Source organism: Schistocerca gregaria, chromosome 1 (assembly GCF_023897955.1).
Source record: "Schistocerca gregaria isolate iqSchGreg1 chromosome 1, iqSchGreg1.2, whole genome shotgun sequence".
NCBI classification, from domain to species: domain Eukaryota; kingdom Metazoa; phylum Arthropoda; class Insecta; order Orthoptera; family Acrididae; genus Schistocerca; species Schistocerca gregaria.
The window spans coordinates 1,141,723,572-1,141,745,023 of record NC_064920.1 but is presented as its reverse complement, the minus strand read 5'-3'; the positions used below and the strand labels follow the sequence as shown (position 1 = coordinate 1,141,745,023).

General features: G+C 39.0%; 1 protein-coding gene across 1 annotated transcript in view; it reads right to left on the bottom strand.

Annotated features, from left to right (window-relative positions):
• The window catches only part of LOC126293380 (uncharacterized), a 91,852-nt gene that overhangs the window by 1,174 nt on the left and 69,226 nt on the right, over window positions 1-21,452 (bottom strand). The gene's annotated exons all lie outside the window — the stretch shown is intronic.

The window sequence follows — 21,452 nt, the reverse complement described above, 5'->3', positions numbered from 1 at the left end:
ACACATATATTTAACAGTGTGTCGGAAATTATACACGCACAATATTGTATCAAGGACTTCCACATATTGAAAATAAAATAAAAATATTTTTTTTGTAGTCCGGCGTCAAAAGCGCGACGTCGTGGCTCATTTCGTATAAACTATACCTGTTTTGAACTATATTCGACTTCCTCCTAGCCATTATTACAGATTTCTGTCACATGTCATGAAAACGACAGTATAAATATTCAAAACAGGACGTCTTGGATAATACCCTGACCGATCGTACAACGTGCTTAGGAGCAAATGGATACACTCTAAACTCGATAATGTGGTCACTTCGAAACAAACACATCAGACCAATACATATTATAATATCAGCGCTTAAGAGGTACAGCAACTGGATATTATCAGGCATGTTAAGGATTCAGGTATTTGCAAATTTACAGAGCGTTATCGGTTTTGTTTTATCGTCGATTTTTCTTTATAACTGAGATTCCAAACGCCCTCTGCTGACATTAGTACTTCTGTGTAGAACACAAGTAGAGCTAACAAATGGCAACAAAACGTCAGCCGCGAAAAGCTGTCAAATTCACTGTAGTCGGCGGTGTGATTTTATTTAACAAAGGCTCTAAACCGACAACTGAGTGTCGTAAGACAACATGAAATGAGACAATCTAATTTATTACCGCTTTGCACCACTCCAACTCTAGTTTCAAAGAGTCGTTCTTTGAAAATAAAGTACAAAGTATGTTGTAAATGCAATTAAATTACTCGCTTCATTCACAAATTTAACTCTTGAACCTACAACACACCTGAAACTTGTATTCGATAAATTTTGTCGAATGGTTCTGTTTATTTCCTTGTCTTTGTTAGTTCATTTAGCGATGGACCTCTGACATACGCATTGGTGGTGCGATTTTTAAGATAAATGTTATAAAGGGACAATAAAGCATTGTAATAAAACACGAAAAGTAATATTGTAGTTTACTCTCAATTCCTCAGATTCCATAATAAATAACACAAATAGGAATACTTTGGACTCGTTGAGATTAGAATGTATGTTTGAGCTAGAATAATACTACCAGACTCATTCACATATTTAATTGCTGATAACACGTTTCATGATATAACAGGTGTAGATGACACACGTATATTTCAGAAACTCTATCAACGGGGGTTTGTTTATGAAATTTGTGACTGAGTCGGTTATTTTTTCTATTCGTCGTTAGTCATAATTATTTTGTAATGGACAGCTCTTCACAGTATATTCTCATATGATGTTATAAGCACAGAATGAAGGACAATTAATTATTAAACATATAAAGGAGAAATAGTTCATGAAGAGAACTTTTGGAAACAAATTTAAAAACAAGTCAAATTACTAAGACTTTCTAGGCTTTCCACTTTCACCGCAGCTTAGCTAAGACTGTCAGTGAGCATCTGACTACAAAGTAGTCAACGTTAACTGCTTCGTATCATTCCACACTACCCTGCTCTAACCTCGATGGTGACCTAGCCGGTCGCGCTGGACCATTTGAAGAACACTGTTGCCTCTGATAAGAGCAGCGCCGGAAATTTATTAAAACTGAATTTGTCCCAACAAAAACAGCGCGACTTCGCTATCGGTGGTGGGGCCGCCCACAGGTATGAATGCCGTGAAATATCGTTATTGGCCTGCACGGGGGCCGCTCTCAATTGAGACGGAATTTACAGTTGCGGCAGAGTCGCAATTTCCGCCACTGTGCGGGCAAAATGGCTACATTCCAAGAGTACTCGGGCCGGCCTGCGTTAATATCGCGAAGGCGGCACAGCTCAACTACTGTGTGGAGGGAGGGGGGAGGGGCTCTCACTGGCTTAAACGGTCCGTCCGCGTCGTTCCACCAGTGAAGTGGGCGTGTCACGACCCATCTGGCCCGTTCTCACAGAGAGCATCGAAGAGTACGTCCGGACGAAAACAGTGGTATAATTACGAAATAGACGCTATCTAAAGAAGAGTTCGACGAATTGTTTGAGAGCTGCCGTCTGATGAACGAATTGCGCGTTTCTGTTCTTGTGATTCTTGTAGAGTGTGTGTGTGTGTGTGTGTGTGTGAGAGAGAGAGAGAGAGAGAGAGAGAGAGAGAGAGAGAGAGAGAGAGAGAGTATGCTCAAATACACAGCATAGCACATAAATATATCTCAATGCAAAAATTCTCTAATCTTTTATGTTTGTGCGAGTTTGTCTTTCGACGCCTTTATTCCTCCACATCCAAGTAAAACATCTCCGTTAAATGGCTGAAGTATAGGTATTTCTGGGAAGTGCTGCACGTTTGCTACACGAGGCCAGAAGACGCCTTCTTTATCACTCCTGAAGGGACTGCTAGGGGAAAGACTAATTATAGTACACACCGAAGTTTTTAAATAACATTCTTCCCACGCTTTACGCTTAACTGGAATGGCAATTCACCGTCGTATACAGAGCTTAGATGTGGATGCAGATACACATAAATATATTTCACTCTCCACCCAGAGGCTTTGTCGTAACATGGTGAAGTAAAACCTTCGAAATGCGAAATGGAACGAGTTACTAATATTACGGCAGTGAATTTATTCTGCGACTGATGTAAGCTCAAACTAAAGTCAATACGGTTGTTGTTTCAATAGAATAAAAATGTAATGTGCAAATATCGGGGTCCCGATTCTGCACGTTTCAACGAAATCAGACAAATTTATTCATGACGCATTATATTGCAACTTCTCATTGCCACACAGGATTTAGATAATTATTTACTTTGCTTTTAAACGGAGAAGCAACAGTCAAAACAAAATTAATTGTTACTTCCGTTCATGGTAACGAATCAGTTCATTCCTGCGGTGTGGCATAACCGAGAAAGTTCCTTAAGCTTGAATATGGACATTAATTATAAAAGTATGTTATATTTTACGGTAGATGTCAATGGCTTTCATCTATGCTAACATAATGATGTTCAGTAATGTATGTTATTTTTTAACGTCCCACAGAAAATGAGATTTTTTTATGTAACCTAATTCTGATGCCAAATCGTTGACTGTTCATGTCAATGGCCCCTTATTCAGGTGTTTCGTGGTAGCTTTTGTTCATCAAGTAGAGATCAGGTATTAATAGAACTAAAGCAGCAATACAATCAACTGTAATATCCATCTATGGTCACGGTTAATTTTCTTTCGGCATATTTTATGTTCTCACCGTTAGAGTCAGTTGTGGTCCTATTTCAACTTCCTTCTTCTCAAAATGGCATGTTGTAATTCGTTGTTTCCTTTATCCTACATAGCGAGGTAGCACTGAATGTAAGACATCGGGATGTCTTAGGAGGAAGATTCAAACAGCATTCATTTGTCAACATATACCAATTCTCCTAAGTTACATCACGCGAATTCAAGAATGACTGTCAATGAATCAGGACCGATTTCGTTTGTCATCCTTATCCAACTGAAGATGTCCTCCAATTCTCAAGACCATGTACATGTCAAACTGTCGCCTCCTTTCCTTCTACGATTACACTGTTTACACCTTCATACATAAGAAATCAGTGCAAATAGCGTCAGGAGGATTTCATAACCTCGTAACAGCCGTTCAATTCACGCACGACGGCGACCGCTGATATAGCCCCGAGAACTGTCTTAATGTAATCCTCACAACTTATACGGGAGTGAGAAGGGGGAGGGTACAGAATATTCTGAAATTCTACCCTAGAAAACAGGTGTTGAAATTTTGTTAGTAGGTAACAGGTGAATGCAAGACATGGAGATTCTTAATGTAAATACGGCAGTGAGTAGTAGGAGGGTACAGAGCATCCGTAAATTTTACGCTGCGGAATAGGTGTTGGAATTTTGTTAGCAGATATCAGGTGAATGCTAGACATGGAGTTTTTTTCTTTGTGTATTATTTATTCAGCGTTTTTATCACGTAATGACCCGACACTTTCCTCTACCTCCTTTCCTAACCGTCGTCTCAGAGACTGATATCACACACTTGAACAATATTCGAAGAGAGGCCACGCAAGCCTGTTGTAAACAATGTGTTTTGTAAACAAACAGTAGTTTCTCAGCATCAATTAATCCTTGTTTGCCATATGTCTTACCTTCACTTCAGATTATGATATATTTTCATTTGATATCTCTCATTGCTATTACTTCGAGTGGTATGATGTCACAAAGGAATCTAGCTTTTAATCGATCACTACTGCAACAACTACATTTTTAAGGTTTTATCATGGTTTTTCTTTTTACGTACGTTAATACAGAAGATGAACAGCATTGTGATTATTCCAAAACTCTGTGAAACTAGAAATTTATTACAAGTTTCCGTCCAATACTTTCGCAGTAGTATGAAAGACATTTTGCGCACTTCCCTTTTTTTTAAAAAAAAAAGTATCTAACAGCCGATAGCTAAAATCATTAACTTAGATATGAACTCAACAAGTGAAATAGATTAATTACACAAATTTTGTGCTGCCAACGTTTCTTACAGTGAAAAATCTAAATATATTTATCTAAGAATTGCATTTGATTGAGCTATGGGTTTATGAAAGGGGGGGGGGGGGAGAGCGGTCAGTGAGTCATTATATATTGTAATCCAGGACAGGCACTTAGTGTACTCTTATTACCACTGTGGTTCACCTCTTTAACTTTAAGCTGTGTAACTTTCAAAACAGTAAAGCACATAAACAAAAAACGGAAACGCGTAATAAAAGTGGATTCCTTATAACGGCTATTTTTTTCTTTGGTGACTTGATCATGGAACGATAACTTTCTTCAAAGTGTTGTGTTTTACAATAGTAAGTGCTCTCCTTTAATTTGGTTCGATCAGTTAGGAATGGTTGCTAAACGTCTGACACCGTAAAAACAGTGGGTTTGTTTATAAAATAGCTTTTCTGTTACTAGTCACGATTTTATCTTTATTTGTATTTCGCACGAACGGATGTTTCCCATTATAAAGCACGATTTCTGTGTACTATGCCATTTATTTGTGATTTACTTTATTACTTGAATATTTGGTTACGGATAGTGTGACGTCATTAGACCTCACGCATTTCCTTTCTCTTCTTTATTGTGAAGGGTCAGCTTTTGTGTGAATATCGTTTTCTCTGAATTATATTCGATCAGGAAGTTCTTGGATATTCTTTTCTATATGACGTGGTCATATTTTCTCATGCCAGAGAGCTCATGCTTTTGGACTCATATCCATTAAGTATTTCCTTCATACTGTGATGCGCGTTATAGAATTCCAGAAAGCTATACCTCTTCCATTTGACATTGGGAGTCATACTTCTCTGTGTGCTTGTTAACAGTTACATTTCCATTTATACTGCACACCAGCAGAGAACTCCATCTCTCGCTAGTCATAGCTGATAAATATCCTTTTTGGCAACCCGACTGACACAAGTCATCTTTGGATGTATTGTTCCTTTTCGCTGCTGTCACACTATATTCTTAATCTCCTATGAATTGTTGACATGCAGCTGGCTGCCATCGAAACATATCACACGCAAATAAAAATACACATCACGTTGATGTTGTGGTCCTCAGTCCAGAGACTGGTTTGCTGCAGCTCTCCTTGCTGCTCTACCCTGCGCAAGCCTCTTCATCTCCTAGTAACTGCTACAACCTACATCCCTCTGAATCTGCTTACTGCATTCCTGTCTTGGTCTCCCTCTAGATTTTTCCCCCAGTGCTTCCTTGTAGTACTAAATGTATATCCCTTGATGCATCAGAATTTGTCATACCAATCGATCCCTTCCTTTAGTCAAGTTGTACCACTAAGTTCTCTTCTCCCCAGATTTATTCAGTATCTTGTCGTTAGTTACGTGATCTAGCCATCTAATACTCAGCATTCTTCTGTATCACCACATTTCAAAAGTTTCTGTTCTGTTCTAGTCTAATTGTTTATAGTCCATGTTTCATTTCCATACATGGCTACACTCCATACCAATACTTTCACGAAGGACGTCCTGACACATTTATACTTGATATTAACAGATTTCTCTTCTTCAGAAACGCTTTTCAGGCCATTATCAGTCTACATTTTATATCCTCCCTGCTTCAACCATCATCAATTATTTTGCTTCTGAAATAGCAAAACACGTTTACTACTTTAAGTGTTTCATTTCCTAATCTAATACCCTCAGCCTCGCGTGATTTAATTCGACTACACTCTATTATCCTCGTTTTACTTTTGTTGATGTTCATATTATATTCTCTTTTCACGATACTGTCCATCATCTAGCATACAATTCTATGAGTATTTCCTCAATTTTTAAGTCAACCGTTACGTTTAAAAGAAATAATGAGGAAAAATGTCTGTTTCATTTTACTTCTAGTATCGTCCTGCAGTATATGTACGGGTGTGCGGGGAGATAAATTTGAGCAAAATGGTTTTTTTTTTTATCTTGTAGGCATCCTAATCGTTTCGTACAGAGCAAAGTGCACATTCCGGAACTGTCCCAGATATGATTCGTAGCAATTGAGAGAACTGGAAACAGGAGATAATACCATTACAGATGAAAGTGTTAGTGTCTTTAGTCGTCCACTTTCATTGTTGTGAGAGCACAGTGATGTTTTACGAACAAAATAACTCTTCCGACAGACTCTTACTTGCGTTAGATACACACAACAGTACTTACAAGGCCCATCTAACCCGTTAATCACGAATTCTGGTACGTCTTGGCTATGCTGTATAGGGAGCTATCCCGAGTACCTGGCCAGCGGCTTTTCATGTGGCGGCCACTAGCTTCTGAGAACATCGATGATGAAGTTCTATGCATACCTCATATATCCCTAACATTAACTATGCTTTAACCGAGGGAGCATAGTGCAGGGCTAAGCTTCGCAGTTAACAAGCTGTCGGTACGGTCTCAAACCCGGCTTGTGTACCTCTTTCTTTTCAATTTCATCGTATAAAACACCAGTAAAAATGGTTAATCAGAAGTGGTCACTTTTGCCATAGCAATTTTATTAATAAGTCAATCACAACAGCAAACAATATTCAAATGTGTATTCCCTTTGTGGTTCGTAGTTAAATTCCACATATCTGGACAATTACAAAGAGTTCGCAACAATGGACGAAGTAATAGCAGTTGCGGAAGGATACCAAAGACTGACGAGAGTGTTCACAGTACCAATCGACGTACAATAGATCCCTTCCGGAAACCGATGTGAACAAGAGTAGTCATTTCTTCACTGCGCACCATGCAATAACTGCGTCAAGCAAGATATTCCCTTACGTTTTCTCATGTATGCAAGAACCGTCAGAGAAACTTGACGCTATATTGCAGTGCCTGTGGTATTCTGAATTACAGTGCATTCCTTTGGGCATGCATACATGTTCACGTGAAATGTCTCGCGTGTACGGGAATATACATAATGGGTGTACGAGTACAGGTTGTAGACATATGGTTGACGACTTATTGAAGCTTGGGTGTGACCGTAAATCGTGCACGGATAGTCAAATGGAAGGCGACCGCTGTTAAGTGAGAAATGCGGGTTCGAGTCCCGTTCCGGCACGTATTTTGTGGCCTTTCCATTCTACAGTCGATGGTTGTCCATATTCGTAGTTATGAATACATTTAACGTGTATACGAGAAGTTTGGTCGGGCTGCTCAGAAAGGCGCTGAGAAGTTGACTCGTAAATTAGAAAATGTAACTGTGACCTGCACGAAATTAGGTAAGTTCCCGAAAGTGCTGCGCAAAAGAATTTTTAAAAGTTGTCATTCTCCGTACTTAGGGCTTGAAAAGTTTCTGTACATGACTGATTCGTTGGTATGCCAGCCTGATTAAACACATTACGATCAAATCCTCATAGATGAACGAGAAGCACGTGCGTGCATCTTAAACATTTTGCCAACTTTGTCACGCTTATCATTACACATAGGTTAAAATTTTCGCGAAAATATTTCAAAATATCCCGATTTACCACAGACTAATACAGAAATGGCTTCGAGTGGAGATGCATAACAGTATGTTCTATACCTTTGCACCATTTTAGTGCACCAGCTTTCACAAGAATAATAAAAAAGCGCGTTTCTGATCGAAGTTGATCGAAGAAAGAACAATCTCGCTAACATTAATTTTTTTTCCGATATTGCTTCTCAAATTTCTGTGTGCCTGCTAGGCAGTATATTCCATTACATGTGTGTCATGGCCTACGAATTTGTGTTCCAGTTCAGCAAGCGGTAGCGATGGTGATTTTGTAATTTATTCTATGACAAACGCAATTAACATGTGTAAAATGTTTGCTGTAATGATTGATTTATTAACGAAATTACTATTGCAAAAATGATTGATTTGAATAATTTTGCATGACGTGTACTACTTAATGATGTTCTGTAAGAGGAAGCCGAGAAAAAAAGAAAATGATTATGATTTAAACACTTTGAGCCAGTGTTAAGTCCGTCGGCCAAATCATAACTAAAGTGACAGGTATAGGAGGTACGCATAAAACTTCAATAGAGATTTTCTCGGAAACTGTTGCCCGTCTCGTGAAGAGCAGATCACAGGCTATCCTGTACAGGTCCTTTTTGAATGTACCTAAAACTCATCAAAATCAGTGATTAACAAGTCCGATGGTCTCCTTGTTGGATTTGAATATTTTACACTACTGCATTGCTTTGCACATCTTTTCAGCGAACGAGGCTATGAATGATCTTTTATTGATGTTTATCATAACAATCATCTGTAGTCAACACTTACCGATGTTGCTAATAAGATCAGTGATGCAGTAGCTATAATCTGGCTTCCTCTCCATCCCTTTGTACATACCTACCTCCTACATAGCTACCTACCATTCTGTTTGAAATATGTTTTATTAAACCCTTGTTCCTCATGTGACGATTCCTGTCAACGGCGAAAACTTCTTTTGTTTTGTTTTGTATTTGATATATTACGACTGTTATTAGCAAAAACTCCTAACCATATAATTTGGTAAGCGTAATTACTCTGACAATTCTGTTCTTTGTGTACACAGGACCAGTGGTAATTGGTTGAAATTAAATCAAAATTCGTAACTATTTTAAGTGAATTCTTTCAGTCCTCACAGCAGTATTGGTATTTTAGACACAGTTTGCGTCTCTATGCACAGAAAGTCACTTTCTGTACTTATCAAAACGTTAATTGTAAGTGATTAAATTTTCCCTTCATAGATTTTATAATTTCGAAATGTGTGACATAATACAAATGAATCAAGAGACAGGAATAATCTCTGTAATATGTCTCGGTAAGTTTCCGTGTAGTGATCTTAATGTATCCCTAGATATGTCGAACGAAACTTGTTTAGTACAAATTAAGAGGAATTCAACTCTTACTGATCGGAACATTACATGGTTGCAAATAAAACGTAAAAATTATCCATATATAATTTCTGTAAATTGTTCATGACCTGGAACAGCAATTATAAAGGATGCGGGTTAATATAATTACTTCAGACAAAAACGAGTGCAATAGGAATTCCACAATATATCTTCAGGACATCGCAAAGAGCTTATAGTTTCAAGAACCGTTTGGCTTATACTAATTTATTCATCGAAATGAAAGGCCGATGTGGGAACGGGAAGCTATGTTGAACGATACATTGCACTGGTGGTAATTTCTTTGTAATTAAAAACAAAATCCCGGCTATTTTATGCTGTTTCTTTAAAACCCGATACTAGTATCTGAATGAGAACCATGTCAATTACAACAAGGTTTAAACAGTCGGAGCTGAATGATCAATTTTTTTCAGTTTACACATAATATGAGACATTAATGAAACAACTTAGTCTGTTTTATTGGCTCTACAATATCTGAACATGTTGTTTCACTATACTGTAGATCAGAAAAGAATTTACAGAGACAATAATGCGTCTTTCGTCAGTTTGTCTCTCTCAACGGAAACAGGAGTTAGTTACACAAAAATAGTACAAAATTCTGAGTAACATTTGTTTACATGCATTAGATTTGTTGTAACTAATGCTGACATTCTACTTAGATGTAATAGTCGTAAGAAAATTATGTCCAACAGTTACTGAATCGTCACTCATTTTTATGTACACTTTGATTTTGAACACTGATGAACTCTTTGACATGTACTAATTTATCCATCACTACGAACGGGCATAGATATTAAGCGATGCATATCTCGATGCCTTTTTCCTCTTGTGTCAGACAATGTAATCTGTAAGTATATTTGAACACGAGTGTAATAGATGAAACAGGGTGTTTCGGAACGTGAAAGAGAGTCTGTCTGTAATGTACAGGAGAAGCCCTTCGAGTTCATTAACAGGAATGTCAGTCATTGGTGCAGAGAGGAAGGTAGTGTCGTGGGTACAAGTTTTAAAAATGTCTCTGCAGAAAAGTGTTTTCGAATCACGGTGCATGTTTTCATATACTTAATGTGACTAACCAGCGAAAATTTGCTCAGAATATTCCTATCAAGAGAACATTGAGCGGGAAATAAGGATTTATATTACGTGAATAAACAAAGTTGATATCGTTATATCACAAGCTAATAAAACTACGAAGACTTTCGATGATTTGGAATAACCAATAGTTGGAACATACCGAAGAACATGTAAGCTGCTAGCAAGGATGACCATTTGCTTTGTTGAAGCATCTAAGTTACTGACCACTACGATTCGCCTTTTTCCTCTTTTAATACGTGTGTTCCTTACTTTCTGTGTCCTGGAATTAGGAGTGGCGAACCATGCGACGCAGTTGTTTACATATGAGCGCGGAGACTCCTGTTAAAAATTCACGATGTGCAAATGCGTGAGGATGGCAAAAGAAGTGAAAAAATATCTGAACTCTGCTGATGTATGATGGAATATAAAAGCCCTATCACTAAAATGCCAGTTGTTTTGTAGCGAACAGTAGTGACTCGTTTCGGATGCACAGATACGAAACATGAACGGAGGAAAATAAACACCTAACTTAGTCGTTCGCAGGTTTGACATCGCTGCGCTACGCGGGTAACATAAGCGCCAGGCTGCGGTGGCATCGGTTAGTTTGCATGTAATGCGTGGACGTAACGGATTCGTGCCTGCATGAGGGATACGCGGTTGGCACGCCGCACGCGTAGCGGAGAGTGAGTCTTGTTTATTCATTTGTTTACTCACTCAAACTAGAATGGCGTTTCGTCATCGGGAGCAAGTTGCATTAGTCCTGTGGGTACGAGTATCTATCGAGTATAAAGTCCGTACTTGCCATGAGGTGTTCGCAGACGAAGCACTTGTGTACACGGGGGTGAAATTTCTAGCGAACCTGTTATGAAAGCCAGAAATCGTGCCAACAGTCAACGCCTACTGAAACGCTTGCCATCGGACCTTCGACTTATTCGTAAGACCAATACTCCATCGTCTCTCCACTTTTATTTGCACATCATTTAACTCAGAACTGTTATTTTTTAAAGAATATTAAAATAACGAAAATTTTAAATTATTTTCCTTATTAACTTAATAGTGAACGTAATACACAGAAAAGATGTCGCAAAAATTATTTGTAGACACTGCATTATCTGGCTTTCCTAAACCTCTAGCATTGGCTATCTGGTCTTTTTGCTTCTCCTGTGGACTGCAAATATAAAACGCCTCTATTCCGTAACATAAACTATGACGTCAACACGGATTTCTTTACGCACTATTTCCAAATTTCTTATTTCATTTTGCTAATTTCTTTGAGGAACGTAAAATAAATAACAGCAGGGTGGAGGGTGCTTAGTATTAAACCGACTTTTAAGTTTTATTCTCTTTACAGTCGCGAATGGAGCGCAAGAAAAAGAACTACAGGATGCTTCTGTGGGTGGTATAGTTAATCTAACTCTGTCTTCAGGGTCCATAAGGAGGCTATACGTAGGTTTTCTAGATTCCTCACTTAATATTAGTTCCTAAAACTTTGTAAGGATGTTGTGTATCTATCTACAAACGTCTTCCAAATAAGGTCTTCTCTTTCTTAGAATTTTCTTCGTACTCCCCGTGAGCAACCTAACTGTGACCATCTGTGCCACGCTTCTTTGTCAATGATCAATGTTATTTGCCATGTGCTCCGGACCCTAGAGATAAATTTTAAAGTGACACGCCAAGTGTTATGTAAGCAGTCTCCTTTGCTGAATTTTCCCAGTCTATTGCCCACTAAACTAACTGTATCAACTGCCTTACCTACGACGAAAAGTATGTGGTCAGTTCATTTAGTACCTCTCTAAACTGCTACATCCAGGTATTTATGTGTTTCATTTCTCCCAGACGCGTTTCGCCTCTTACTTAAGGCGTCGTCAGTGAACATATCATAATACAGTTTTGATATGTAATATTTGTACATTGTAAAACAGTTCAAGTCTCTTTTTACGTAAATATGTGAACACTTAGAGTTTTTATCGTTTTTGGTTGGTATTTGCGTGTCCTCTTATCTTGTCACATGCTGGAGGTCGCACATATGAGAACAAAGCTGTATCATTCTAGATCGCACTGACGATGCCTTAAAGTAAAAGGCAAAAGAGATCAAATACACTGCAGCAGGAAAAGGCGGCTTTTATTTCCAAAACGAATATTTCTGTGCGTTCTGCGGATGATAGTCACACAAACAAACTCGTTATTCAGGCATTTTTTAAGTTGTTATTCACTTGAGATACATTGTTCTTGTAGTCAAAAGCTAAAAGTTGCGAGCCTTTTGTGTTAACGTTTGGTAACGTTTGGTATAAAATTAGTAGGTGTGGGAAACGAAATTTAATTGGGAAAAAGTTGTAGGTTTGGAAATCGTAGTTATTCCATGGATTCAATGCCTGGAAAACCACAGACCAAAACAGGAGTAAAAGGGCACCGGGCGAAATATCAGAGGCTGCGAGATTTCTTATTTTCCTGATGCTACTACTTTTTTATAGTTTAGCATAATTGAAGATTACATTTATATTTTCTTTTAAAAAAGTAATACTATTTTTAAGGTGACTGGGCTACTTTAGAATTATATCCGTCTGTTCCTGTAAAGAAATAATAGCCTTTTTGGTAAATTGTTAGATGAATGAAAGTAGTGGAAAATCATAAGCATATAAGTGTGTAAATTTTTTTTTTATTGTGGCAAATAAATGCAATATAAGGCCTCTGGATGCAAGAATACTTCCGACAGCGCACTGCTCTGCGATCACCTATCAGCTACTGGAAATGTTCTCAACAGGCAGTGTTACGGAGTATGCTTTCCAAAGTGAAAAAAAGGAACGCTTAGTATTTCACTCCCGTCGAAGGCAAGGTCAACAGAGACCGAGGGCATGCTCTGATTTTTGGAAAGGAACCGGATGGTGTCCTTTCAGAGGAAACATTGTAGCAGTTACCTTAAGCAATTTAGGAAAAATACGGAAAACCTAAATTCAGATCCGCGGACTTCGATACGTTAGTCCAGTCACTGCGCAACCTCGATAGTTCCTTTGTAAAGAACGGACGGTTTGAGTTCCGACACTTCATGTGACCGCGGGTCGGGTGACCTGGCAGTAGGACGAAATGATTCCCATATGAAAGTAAATGAGAAGCTATTACTAGTATGACAATCGCCTGGCAATCAAGAAAAATATTCCTGATAAACTTGTTTGTAATCGGCGATCTGGAACTAGTTCTATTCTTTTTCGGGGCAATGTTCCACACAGGACAAATAGAATTTCTGTGTGTTTGTGTGTTTGTGTGTGTGTGTGTGTGTGTGTGTGTGTGTGTGTGTTTATGTGTGTGAGAGAGAGAGAGAGAGACAGAGAGAGAGAGAGAGAGAGAGAGAGAGAGAGAGAGAGAGAGAGAGAGAGAGAGAGAGGCAGGGAGAGAAGGCGGATTCCGCACTCAGATTTACTGACATAACAGTAAGGAAACAGTTCTTTCGAGCAGTTTCTTGAATAGTGTTTCATATTCAAAGTCCTTACTTCGTTTAACTAATCTAGGAAATTGGAAAGATACATAGGAAATTTACACCCTTCGGTAGTGACAGAGTCACAGAACGCTCAACGAAGTACAACAATGGACGGTATAAGAAAGGCGCAGTGTGCCGCTGCCTCATAAAATTCTGTGTTGGGTACATATACAACGCCTCCAACATGCATCGCATGTAATGACCAGTACTACGATGGTAAAATTAAGGAAATTCGAGTTAAGTGAGTTCACCAAAACCTTTTATTTCTGCGTACAACCCAGTAGTGGATTACTAACGGAGGAATATGACTTTGATACACTACCTACAATCATCCATACACCGTACAGTAACATCCGAAATTCGCATGTAGATGCTTGTGTAGACTCACTAGCAGGCATGTTATCTTCGATGTATCGGTCCCAGTTGTGCGTGCGTGTAAGAGGAATATTTTTTTTTTTTTTTAATTTCCTTATTGTTTAATAGAAAAGGATATCCCGCTCCACATCCGTGGCAACTGGGGAAATCTGTTGAGTGTAGGATTTCCATTGATCATCAATCCACTGTGCTAGCCACTACATATTTATCGGAACATTACTGGGCAACACGAAAGACATATTTCATCCACAGCTTTCTGGAATTTGAATGTACAGCTTTTGAGCAGCAGTGTGCGAACAAAGACCTCATTTTATGACTGAGACATTCGGAATTCAGAACAGGTATCTATGTGGCCACTGTATTGATACTGACGTTAACTTACAAAAGAACCATCTCAGCTGTCGTAAATGAAGTTACTATATTCTGTACTGAACTGAATGCTCAACTTTTTTAAGGTACACTGTTGTATACGGTCCGCAGTAACACAGCTCTCATCAAACGTGCCGTCATTATCTTGTATGCAACACGACGATCATAGGTCGTGGTCTAGTAGCTAGGGTTGCTGCCTCTGGAACACAGGGTCCCTGGTTCGATTTCCTGCCGGATCGAGGATTTTCTTCGCCAGGGGACTACGTGTTTGTGATGTCCTCCCCACTTCATCATTTTCATCACCTTTCGGGAAAGTGGCGAACCTAAATAGTGAAAAAAATGGGAATTTGTACGGGTGCTGATAACCGCGCTGTTGAGCGCCACGCAAACCAAATATCATCATCTCGTGCAGTACACAGTGTTGCCTCAGCAGTGAGACCTCCTCTGCTACTGAGCATCATCAGGAAGGAGGTTGTTTTCACTCTACGCGCAAATCGCCCAAGCGGCGTCTATTAAAAAAGATTTGCACCAGACGGTCGGAAAGACACAGATGGGAGTCTATGAGTTGACTTCCACCTTCGATTAATAAGTATCGAAGCAGTGAAGTAATACATGTCGTAGTTATTCCAGATTGGAGTCGTGAGCAGTGCATGGACCGATGGAATTTTTGAAAGTCAGTTGCATCTCACGAGGTGACAGCTATGCTGTGTAATTAGTTAAAATTCTCAAACTTATTCTGCGAATGACTGGAGGTTCAGTTTGTAAGACAAGGCAAAACACATACTGAAAGCTAGTAACGAAGTAAGATATAGATGCTGTGCTGTGGGGCGCTCAGTATGGTTGTAAACGAACACACTTCGTACGCCACGATCGCAGCGCAAACACTTTTATTGTTCCACGATGACCGGTTTCAACAGTATTATGCAGCCATCATCTGATCTTCTGGAAATAATTACATGAAAGCTTTTTATGTTTAGACTTTTTGTAATGTAACATGGCAATTTTATAACACGTTCGGTAAGATCAGATGATGGCATCATGAGATTGTTGAAATCAGTTGTCTTGGAACAATATAAGTGTCTTCACTGCGATCGTTGCGTATGAAGTGTTTTCATTTTTGTAACAAAATCACGCCAATGACGAATCGGCGTCACTTCGAAATGTTGCGTCTCTCTCACAAAAAGCCGAAAAATGGAGACAGTAAAATGATTATTAAGATATGTGAACCGATATTGTAATAAAGTATTTAAACACATTTTGAGTAAATGTTAGTTGACAATATTAGAAATTATTCAGAGCTACAGAGAACGATGCTTACATGACAATATCAGGATGATAAAAGACAAAAGTGAACTGCCAAGCATCATCTAGCAGCCTTCGAAGAAACTGAAGGCAGCGCTATCATTTGTTTCTACACATAGTATAAATATTGGAATATGGGCTATTTGAACCTGAGTCAAAATATCAAATACTTGTTCCTTTGCACAAGCAAACACAAAATTTTCACACACAGTATAATTTTTGGTGAAGGAGTCTTAACAGGCCTCCCGGCCAATAATACCAGACCATCACTTTATTTCATTTCAGAATTGGCTTTAGAACCCTGTTATTCTAAGTATGATATTTACAAATGAAAATATCCCCTTGCATTAATGTAAATGCTACAATAGGGCATTGTGATACTCAGCCGAAAAAAAATTCTCTTTATCTCAAACAAAAATTCGATGCAGCTGTTACATTTGTACCATCCTAAAAGACTTGGGAGAGGCCTGGATTCAATCTTTGTACTCCTTGGAAATCGGAATGCGCCATGAAAATACGTGTAGTTAGGGAAAGCTTCGTTCGCTCTCGTCAAATATGATATTCTTAATGTCACGAAAAGGAAAAACTATTTTTATTTGTTGTTTCCGTACTTTCGAAAAGTATTTGTTCAACTCCATCGTGACGTCTTGTAAAGGAAAAACGTATACAACATCTAATTAGGTTTGCGATTGCATCGAAAACGTTTGTAATGGAATAGAGAATATCATTTTGCGTGGATGCCATACAGAAATAATATCTGCTGTTAGTCATGGTATTGTAACAGATCAGCTGCTAAGTAATCACTATGCATATGGCATTGGTTGGAATCTATCACAGACTTTTTTTCGGGTTGACCTAATAATTGCTGTAGTAGCCAGTTACATCTCGAGAAAATATCGAATTTAGTCTAGCTCCAATTTTAGCGAAATTTAAGGCACGTGCACTTAGGAAACGGGGAAGGTGGTATTTATGCATTGAATGACTCATAAGGCATAAATTCAGTCAGTTATCACGGCTGTGTAAGATCTTCTGTAAGAAAAAGCACGCTCTCAGTCATTGGTATATCAGATTTCCTACTTCTGTGCACTGGTGACAGTTCATAACATATCGCCTATTCGCTTCAGAAGCGGTCGAGTACATGGAAATTAAGAAATGAGTATGTGAACGCCTCATTGTCAGTAACCAACAGTGATAGAATACGGTGCGCCAGGAAGACGGAGTCAGCCGATGAAATGAATGGAAGCCTCTGCGATTGCCCGAACAGAACGTTTCGAAAACCATCAGTCACGTGACTTTCACTGTCATTATTATTAACCGCTACGCCGCTGTGTCCTGAGCAGCGTTTCAAGGTCTCCTCCCTCTGAGTGCCCACCGGTCTTCCCTTGCATTTGTAAGTTTCCTGATTTAGTATGCAGTGAGGAAAAAAACGCAAGATATTTTTAGATTTCATTTGAATTGGTCACTGGAGATACGACTCGTAGACAGTTTATACAAAATGTATCTCTTTCTGCATCCCAAAAATACAAAAGAAAAGGAAACTTAATTAAGACACGTGCCAGTTAACTACACTAACAAGCGTAAACATCAGCTAGTCTTATATTTTAAATTTTCATTAATATTCTTAATGCAACGCTTACAATTCTTGACAGTGCTTGCTGTGCCTCATATTTAACCAGTAATACGCTCTCTCGTATGTTAAGGATTATTTACAGACGAGTCAGGAGAATGAGACGTTCAATTTCTTTTTTAAAAAAAAATATTGTAGGACTTTTAATTGCACATGTATAAAAATGCACATAACAATGAAATATTGCAACCCTGGAACTGAAACTTATGATCTTGGAAGTAGTCCTGAGGCAGTGAAATCCATAGAAGTCAGGTTAAATGCACACGCTTCCTAATTTCGGGAAAGATAAAGTACTGTTTTCTCAACTGTGTTGTACATTACAGAAATTGTTGAATATGTTGTCCACCACATTTATTATAGGCGTAACATCCTCGCAGAAATTTCTGGCTCACTCTGCCAGGTACACCGGGAGTCGCACAAACTCCATCAGACGCTGAAAGTATCCTGGCGGGAAGACTTTCTTCGTTTGGAGCTGGTGTTAGGCAAACATCTCTTTTGAAAAACTTCCCCAAAAAAGGATATCAATAGAATTCGGGTCAGTGGAGTCAGGTTGCCCTGCAGTTGGACCTCTTCTTTCGATCCAACGTTTGAGGTATGTAGCACTGGGTACTTCACGTACTTGCACAGAAAAGGGCGCATGTGCTCCTAGTTTTATTCGCAAGTGACAGAAATGTGACTCTCGTTTTCAGTTCACGCGTTCAGACATCTAACACCAATTCATAATCGACCATAAGAGCTCTAGTTAAGGCTCGTTGACGCATTAACGCAGACGCGGGCACAAGCTCGCTGTCGCTCGGTTATGAAGACAGATGGAGACCGTGTGCTGTTTAGTTGATCGCGTGTTAACGTCGTGAGAAGACGAATTTTCTGGGTGTTTATGTAATTCTTCTTTGACGGACGTAGCGAAAAGTGAATGAAAACCAAGGCGAGAACATTGACCTCAAGCTGGTAATTGACTAGAATTCGATAAGAATAAAATTTTGACACGGTGAGCTTATATACAACTAGTTTTGCTTTTTTCTGAGTGTGGTGTGTGTGTGTGTGTGTGTGTGTGTGTGTGTGTGTGTGTGTGTGACGGCTCTATGGGTGTGGTTGTTCAGGTCTGACTGACACAGGTCGGTGTCCGTCGATCGCGATAACTCTGATCTTCTATAACAAACTTCTACAACAAACTCCTCGCTTTGTTTAGTTTCAGATACTATCTTCCTTTAACAGATATCCGCGTACCGATGGAGTAGAACGCCGAAATGTATAAGCGGCCCTCGCTTATAATTGAAGCAATGGTATTCGAAGGATGTCTGTCTTCTTTACTACTACACACAGCGACTGGACAATTTGGTACCGCAACAACTCCCTTTATCTGAAACAATAACCCAAATCTCATTCGCGTGTTTGCGACGTTCTTATACGCTTATGCGAGCTTGATAACAGTAGTTTTTATGCCCGGTTTGGGAATGACTATTCAGATGTAGGTAATATGATATCTAGAATTATAAGTTCCACCATTCAAGCCAATACCACATTATAGTCATGCGAGGATGTTGATTTGTGGAGTATTAAAGCGTCGTTAATGTGTTGCTGCGGCGCTAATTCAACAATCCCTACGTCATAAATCCAGAGATAATGTATTCGCTACATAACGTACAGAAAACGTCGTAATACAGTGTTTAATTAAATTATGTAGACGACACGAAGTATTAAAGTTATAACTGAGGTTATTGAACTTCTGAATTATTTAACCACTGCATTGGAAAGCACACCGATCTGTCATTCAAGTAACGGAAGCTACGACTTAGATCAGCAATTCTGACATTGACTACACCTTCTGACAACACGGCGTCCTTGCGAATTTTTCATGATTTCGTGTATATGTTTCCTACTCTAGTCTGTTTGTAGAGTTAATGTCGGCGTTTGGTACATTGCTGTGTCCTTCAATGTTCGTGACGATTACAGATCACGAATCAGAATTGATTAAGTATCACACGAGTTACTATTCCCTCACGTATAATATCTGTTCCGTTGTCTGGCTAAACGGTAAATGTTCTATCATGGCGGGCGAGTGGCCGAGCGGTTCTAGGCGCTTCAGTCTTTAACCGCGCGACCGCTTCGGTCGCAGGTTCGAATCCTGCCTCGGGCATGGATGTGTGTGATGTCCTTAGGTTAGTTAGGTTTAAGTAGTTCAAAGTTCTAGGGACTGATGACCTCAGAAGTTCAGTCCCATAGTGCTCAGAGCCATTTGAACCATTTTTTGTTCTATCACGTTTCTTCATGACATTGACTAATACGTCAAGACGATACTTGAAAAACTTTAAGTTGCCAGATCGGTCTGAAACAATTTAGTATCGTTCAATAAGCGTGCTTCTATCGCGATGTCTACAAGAGAGTGAATTAACATTTCCATTGAGTTTTTTCATTGTAGTCACAGCGAACTTACAGCTCGATGCGGCTACAACTCTTTTCTTGGATGAATGTTATCTCTGATCACTTTAGCTCCTCTGGGTTTTAACCTTCGTAAAGCATATATTTTGTATTCTTTATTTAGAGTTTCAAGCTTTGAAGATTAAGTGATCATGTGATAAGTCTATCATTTAGTTCTTCCCGTGGAATAGATTTTGTTAGCTCCCTAATATTTCTGTTTGTCAAACTTTCAATAGTGTTAATATTTTGTTGCCAGTGGCTACGGGTCAAGGTCAGGGTAAATGATATTCGTATCTTTTGCTGTCAAATGGGATGTCATTAGGGGCTCTATATTTGGGGTGTTATATGAGGGAAATGTCTTTATAAAGAAATGTAAGAAAAATTTATTGTTAGCAAGTACACTTCCGTTCATACCATAGGTCTGAATGTTGAACTCTATTTTCATTAACAAAATAGTTGGTAAATCCAGCCTGAAAGTTATCTGATGAAGAAATGGTTCATTCAATGTGGGTAGAATTTGTGAAATTTCTTTCTAAGAAGTCTTCGTGTTTCAATACATCCCTCATACCAACATAGTTTTGAGGTACTGTAATAGCATTTACAATGTATTCGGCACAATCTCATGTGTATGTAATATTCTGCACTCATTATGCTCTACACCAAAAGTAGCTGGCAGTTAAATACCCTTTTTTCATAAGTCAGGTACTTTCCACAGCATGTCCCATCACATCAAATGGTTTCGTCACCTACGGTCATGTGAGAAGTGAGCATGTAGTGGTTTTTCTGTTAAAGGTCTTTTTTTCGCTGCATACTAAGATTTTCCGGTGCGTTCTTCGTATAAACTGGAATACCTGATAAATCCTCAGCAGCCGTCTTTTTTTTTTTCATAAGCGCAAATTTCTACTCAGGCAGAGCAACAAAGTCACATAGCGCCTATACTAGAAGAGACATAAATGTATGTAAGTGAAGTATAAGCAGTTGAATATTTACCATCGAAACCTTCGAGCCAATTAGGAAATACTGCGTAGTAGTGAAATTCCAGAGAATTACTGTATCAATCCGTTTTCCTTCATCTGCTGTTAGTCTCACAATATCTTTTAATTTCATCCTGACAGCTCAAAATACTTGACGAATTATCCCATACATAGTCTATTTCCCAATTTTGTATAAGTAGTGTAACCTCGCCTCTTAACAACCGCTTGCAAGAAACTGGAAACTGAAAAAAATTGCGAGGTAGTAATGCGCTGAACCGTTCGTCATCTGAAATCTTTTGATATTTCTTCCTAAGTCGACTTACGTTAAATCTGAACGTAGCCAAAGTGGGGAATCCTGGTACAGCATTTGTTCGACGAAGACCTTGTACCTCACTAATGGGACGGAAGGACTGTGACGCACCCAGGTCTGGTTGTTCTGACAACTGATGGCCCTGGTGAACTGTTCCTCATTTATGAACAATAGATCCCTCAGAAGGTTTGGCTCATTCTCACAACGCTGAACGATCCGTTCACAGAATCAAA